General features: G+C 31.8%; 1 long non-coding RNA gene across 2 annotated transcripts; it reads left to right on the top strand.

Moving 5' to 3' along the window:
- The first annotated feature begins 81 nt into the window (after nucleotides 1–81).
- LOC108211891 (uncharacterized) lies at nucleotides 82–2,560 on the top strand. Of its 2 annotated transcripts, none has more exons than XR_010289714.1 (5): nucleotides 82–293; nucleotides 1,426–1,517; nucleotides 1,597–1,722; nucleotides 1,909–1,970; nucleotides 2,209–2,560. It is a non-coding gene; the product is annotated as an uncharacterized LOC108211891 (long non-coding RNA). The 2 variants fall into 2 exon arrangements; XR_001805132.2 differs by having other exon boundaries at nucleotides 85–293; nucleotides 1,602–1,722.
- Nucleotides 2,561–6,522: the final 3,962 nt, after the last annotated feature.

The following is a 6,522-nucleotide window of genomic DNA, read 5'->3' as shown; positions in this document are numbered from 1 at the left end:
TTTTAAATAATATTATATTATATATTTCCTTAAATAGCGTTTAGAAATCCATTTTTGTAGTTAACATATCCCAAGTAGCTTTCTTTTTACAGTTAATTAAATTTCTTTACATTAAAAAATAACCTCCCTCATAGACTGCCCTGATGCGTGATACAAAACTGCAACCATCGCTAAAAGTTAAAACCATCGGTGAAGAATTGCTCCATTACACACTGATAGTATACTCCTCTGTTTACACCCCACATCCTTTGTGTCTATATTGCTGAATTAAAGTCATTCATCAAAGAAATTAGGTATTGCTCTAACTTGTCTGTATAGATGTGTGTATATTCAAGGGGTTTCAATTGTCTCCTATTATATGTGATTTTTGATTAATTATCTTGATTGTGTTATCTTCAACTTTTCAATTTTTAGATTTTAGGTTTTTGATTTATGTGCTCTGCTCTATTGTTCTAATTTGTGTATATATTTGCACGTTATGTTTGGTTTCCTCGGTGATGGTTAGTTGGATTAATTTCAACTTGTGTATATAATCAATTTATGTACCAATTAGATATAAAAGATGTGATATGCTTCTTATTCAATGAAAATTTTATCATCAAGTATGAAAGTATATATGAAAATATTCATTATTCTATTGCTGTGAAATATGATAATGAAAAAGCTTAAAACAGAACATGCCATGCCAAGTGACTGCCACCATTGTCCTGATGAATCCTGTTAATAGATTGATAGCTAAAATCTATGTGGTTGGTTGAGTCTACCATTAGTATAAAGTGCGTGAAAATGTGGCGTTTTTATAACTAGAATGGAAGACTGTGACAATTTAATTCCTATTGCATGTGATGTGTTGATGTATCTTTTTTTTTTATCCTATTCTGGGTGAGTTGCTTTTGTTGTTAAAAAAACATGCTTATTATTGAAGCTTATTTATATAACTTGTTTAATCTTTTGCATGAAGAAATTGAGTTGTCCTGAGAGTGTGCTACATTCTGTATCTAACCCTTCAGACCAGCAATTTCGTTTATTAGTCATCGCCGTTAATATTCAGATACTGTAAGTTTCAGCTCGAGATTACTTACTCATGTCTTGAGTTTTTCTTTACTAGACCTGTAACTTGTCAGTCTCTTTAAGACTATTTCATAGTCGGCATGGCTCTGTTTGGACTGTGCAAACTTAGAAATTAAATCTTTAACCTTGATTTCCTATTCTGTTTCGATTCTATCAAGCTCGTCCTCTGTCACTTTCGTTAATAAGGTGTTATACCTCACTTTGGAGGTCCCCAACTTTAGCTGTCTTTTCCATGTATATCTGATTTAGCAATGTTTCTTCCATTATAAGTTTCTTGTTTTGTTCCCTGTTTTCTTGAAGAAGTACATCTATTTTAGAACTCAGGCTTTCTCCTGACCATTATAATGATTCTAGCCACTGGTGCCTTCTTGGATTACGTGATACTTGGATTCAACTCTTCTATACTGCACTGTTTCATCAATGACTTAGCCTTCTACTATAAAGAGGTCAGTCAAAATAGTAAAACAGCAAATATGGTCTCTCATTATTGTGCAGATATTTACTATATTGGTTTGATTGTGCTAGTAAAGGTAGTGGTCTGGCTCGAGTTATGGCAGGTGCATTGGTTGATGATGCACAGTCCTTGTCCAGACAATTTGCTGCAATGAGTCTAAGGAATGAAGAAAGACCATGGCCTAGCAGTACTACTTGGTGAGCTTATGGATAGGGTATAGTTCATTGTTATCTTGTAAGATTACATCTCTTCTGCTGCAATTTAATCTTTCAGAAATGCATCAATATAATTTAGGCGTTGTACCCTATCATTTCTCTGAACATTTGTTGGGGTTTCTACTACAATATGACAAGTAATTAAATGATATATGATTGATTTTGAAGGGGCAGGATGGGATAAAAGAAGACAGCCAGCTCTACTTCGGCGAGCTCTTATGAAGGAGGAGGTATGACTATCTTTTAATTATATGTGCTATTATTTTACTATTTTGTGCAATAAACACTACAGTAAATTTATTATTTTTAGTTTTTTCACGACAATAATTATTGCACATGTTAAGTCTGCTAATTTCTTTAATATGAACATAGTATTGGTTACTATTTTATGCTAATAACTTTTAATGTTGAACATATTATTAGTTACTATTTGCCATTGGTAATTAGTGTTTTATTTACTTCTTATAGGAGACATGGAATTTAAGCAGAACAGGTTCTTTCCGGCAGAAAGGAAAATTGTCACTGCCAATCCAGATATAAACATTGTATTGTTGCGGAATACAAGTTCTTTTAATCTTGTGGACTTTATTCGCTCTGCTAATAATTGATATTTTGCGGAATAACAAGCACAGGTTCATCGGTTTCTCAAGAACAAGTTGCTCATGTAGTAGTTTTGTGTTTTATTAGAAATTGTAGTTATGTACAGTAGTTTCTTGAAAAAGAGTTATAGAGGATTTCATGTTTTATGTTCAATATATTTATTTGTAATTATCCGGTTGTACACATATATTTTCATTAATAATTAAGTAATTTTTAAGTATGTCTTTTAAAATAATTTGTGAATTTTCTCAAATTGTATGTGTAAAAAATGCATAAAATTAATTATATTAATATTTTTAAAATATTGAGGATTTTCATAAAGTTTCCACTAAGATAGCGTTTAAATAACAGCTATGTAAGAAAGATTGTAAAATACACTTGTTACTTCCATAGTGTTTATAAAAATGCTATTGAAGTAGATTCACTTAGATGATGCTTATTGTCATAAGGCTTTTCTAAACGCTATACAACTACTGTTCTTAGAGAGCGGAAAAAGAAACGCTATGTAAGCTTATTGTACTTGCATAGCGCTGTCTTGTATAGCGCCTGAAACCGCTATGTAAGTTTAAAAATGACCGCTATGTAAGTTCAAATTTGTAGTAGTGTTAAATTCCTCCCCAGGGCATCGTCAATGATGCAAAATCGAGTTTCCGATGCATTCTATGGACTTCCATATATCATGCTCTCTCTCTCTCTCTCTCTCTATATATATATATATATATATATATATATATATATATATATATAATAATTTAAGAAATTTTAATTTGAATGCTAAAAAATTCATAGAATTTAGAAAGGCCATGACATGTAATTAAAATGGCAGCGTAATGAGTAACCAGAGTTCAAAATATGAAAGAATTTATGCCAATTTCATGTGCAAGCATCTGTTTAGAGTTGAAGTAACTCTACACTTTCCACTCTTTTCTTTTGTACTATTTTGCTATTTTGAATTATATGTGCAATGCCTCCAATTATATGTGTGTAACAACCAAAACCTATGTAAGAAATACCAATCTATTAATTCTAAACTTGTATCATATTGCATACTTGCTGAAATAGGGGCACAAATAATTGCAAGCGGTACATGTTCCGCAATTTTCTAAAAACATTAAAAAGTATTTATTGTGTAGGGTTCACAAAACTGGTCTCATCATGCTTGTCCCAAAATTCCTGGATGCTCTTGTTGGCGATTAACACACGTATTCCATGTGTGTTGCTTGCTTTCTTCGTGATACGTACGAACATCACATATTCACATATCAGACATTGACATGTAGTCACATTGACTTGCTCTAATGTTGTGGGCATTGTTGGATTTCTCTCGACATATTTGCGTGATTTATCGATCGAGTTTGATATTCTTCTCATTTTCTAGAAAATTGTCTCATTATTGTTAGGCCATTTCCCTTCTTCACTGGATTGTGTACACGTCGGGCAGGAATCACAATTCATGGAAATTAAACCTTTGGAATACAGATATTATATTTGAGAAAATTAGACTTGCGAGAAGAGCAGACTGCAACACATGTTGCCTGTGGTCACTAAAAATATCATTGAGGGACTGGCTAGACGGCGGTTGCGGAATGGTATTGTGAAGTCAGTTTTATTTACCATCTTCGTGATGTACATCACGGATGTTGGTTCGTCGAAGAATTTGGCAAGGTTTCACAGGGTTTCTAAATGGTTTTGACGTGACAACCGTATTCTTGTGGGTGGGGTGTCTTAATTCGTGTCAACATAGTCTACAATGCAAATCATCTAGAGTTCCTAGCAAATTAGTTTTGATTTTGAGTGTGTATTTTAAAACGTCCCGGTCAGTATTACATGGGGGTGGGAAAGGAAAGAAATACGGTTAGTGTATTGGCGGTGATTGCTTTGGCAGCGTAGATTAAGGAGAACCGATAAGGATAAGGATTACACAAGAAGGAATCAAGTTAATTCAAGAAAGTGTGCAATGATAGTGTTTATCCACTTTGATATTTTTGTTTCAAATCATTGTCACCCATCATCGACAAAAAGAATTTAGGTAAGTCCCATGTGAAGAAGGCCATGGGCTAAGGTATTATATTAATATTATATCACACACACTATTTTATTTATTATGCACTAAGCCGGGAGTCTTCACAGAAACAACCTCTAACTTTAAGGGTAGGGGAAGGACTGCGTACATTTTACCTTCCTTGTATGATATGGTATTTACTTTCGTGACTATGAGTTACTACTTCATATAGGTTCTTGTTTATTATTATTAGGAATGTATATGGTTTGTGTCAAATGATGTTCAGGATAACTTGATTTAGGTACAAGCTGTGCATGTGGCCTTTTAATAATGGAATTGGATGAAACTCAAGCTTAAAGAACTTGAGTGGAACTTGGAAAGATTTTTTTTGTTTAAAGGATTGAGGAATTTTTATCAAGGTTTGTTAGAAATTCTTCTTTATGTTTGTCAATTTTTCTCTCGTCTCCTAAGCATAAGATATATCTAAGTTCGCTTAGTAAATCCAACCGTAATGCATAATTCAATGACAATTCACATAGCAATTTAGGTTAGGTTTAGTTGTGATAGTGGTTTATAATTTTGGTAGTTCATATACTTTGCATTCAGAAGGACATTATTTTTTAATACACAATACATAGGACTTAAAAGTCACATTCGATATCCATATATTTCGGAAAGTAGTGTTAACTTTATAGTTTTCAACATTAGTTTTAAATTTCTCATGCTAGTACAAATTGCCAATAAAGTTTTGTTAGAATTTTCAGAATAACCTAAATAGTTTTCTCCTCCTTGATTCTAACCTACTTTTTTTTAACTATATTTGAAAATAGGATCACTTTTGATATATAATATTAATTTAAAGTGTAAGCTAAACTTTAGATTACATCACAATTATTTTATTACCTTATTAATAGTAGAGTTGGTTTCGTGGAAATCTAGGTTATTGTCATATATCATTTGTCATATAGAATTATCCTTGAGATGTTGATTTCAGCAGTGTCCAAAGTATCGTGACTTGATTATATTTTTCTCACATGTATTCTTATATACTACAAAATATTATATTATTGTTATATATATATACTTATTCTTTCCTTGAAGATCATCTTAGCACTTACATGGCAAATATTTATAGTTTTTTGAGTTGGTTGTTTTATCTTTTGTAGTTGTTCAATAATTTCACACACATGATAATTAGTGACTATCATATAAGTTATACGAAACTTCTCTGAGTTCCTTTAGATGATATGTTTATGTTATTATTAAGATGTCTAATAAAATTTATGAGATATTATTATTAAGATGTCTAATAAAATTTATGAGATAGACTTGCTTGGTTTGATACTGTGCATGCCGAGTCCATTTGTTGTGTTAATCATTCTTTTACTAATGAATTTCAAATTAAGTGGAATGTGTTCCTTCGATTTAGTAATTTTTGCATTTTAATTTTTTTTTTCCCAATCATATTAGGTAGAGAATCTACAATCAATTTTTGTATAATCTAATTTTTGTGTCATAGGTCTGCATCATAATACTATTCTTTGTTCTCTGAGAAAAAGCCTAAAAAAAACCTAAGACGAAAATGACCAGTTGAGAAAGCAAAATTATTTTAATTAACTTAATTTTCTCAACCAACATAGCACATTTTGTAATATTGTTTAACAGAGTCCAAAATCATGAAATATTAATGAGGAATTCAAGATAAATCTATCAAGAAATTAGAAACATGGAGAAAATATGAGATGGGGAAAATATTAATATACGGAGCTCGTTGAACTGATTAAATATCTGACTATTTCATTATTTACCCGATTAATCCCCGATCAATCCAATTAATCTCCGATTAATCTTTGTTCCGTAACTTCACCGATTAAGTCCATTTCCCGCTTTTTACAATAATAGATTTTAAAGAAGGGTCTTGTTCCCTAACAATCATGTGTCAGAGAAGGCTTATCTAACACACTATACGGGGACCGTTGGATCTATATTTTAAGGGTTCAGATTCAATATTATTTTTTAATGGATTTGCTATTAATATCCGTAGACCGGAAAAGTTTCATTCCGCGAATATTATCCACTGAAAAGCGAATTCCCGTTCGGCGGATATTTATAACGAATCCATTAAAAAATAAGATTGAATATAAACCCTTAATATATTGAGTTAACGGCCATTTTAAGGG

This window comes from Daucus carota, chromosome 3 (genome assembly GCF_001625215.2).
Source record: "Daucus carota subsp. sativus chromosome 3, DH1 v3.0, whole genome shotgun sequence".
NCBI classification, from domain to species: Eukaryota; Viridiplantae; Streptophyta; class Magnoliopsida; order Apiales; family Apiaceae; genus Daucus; species Daucus carota.
The sequence above is the reverse complement of the archived record's forward strand: the minus strand, read 5'-3'. Positions and strand labels throughout refer to the sequence as shown.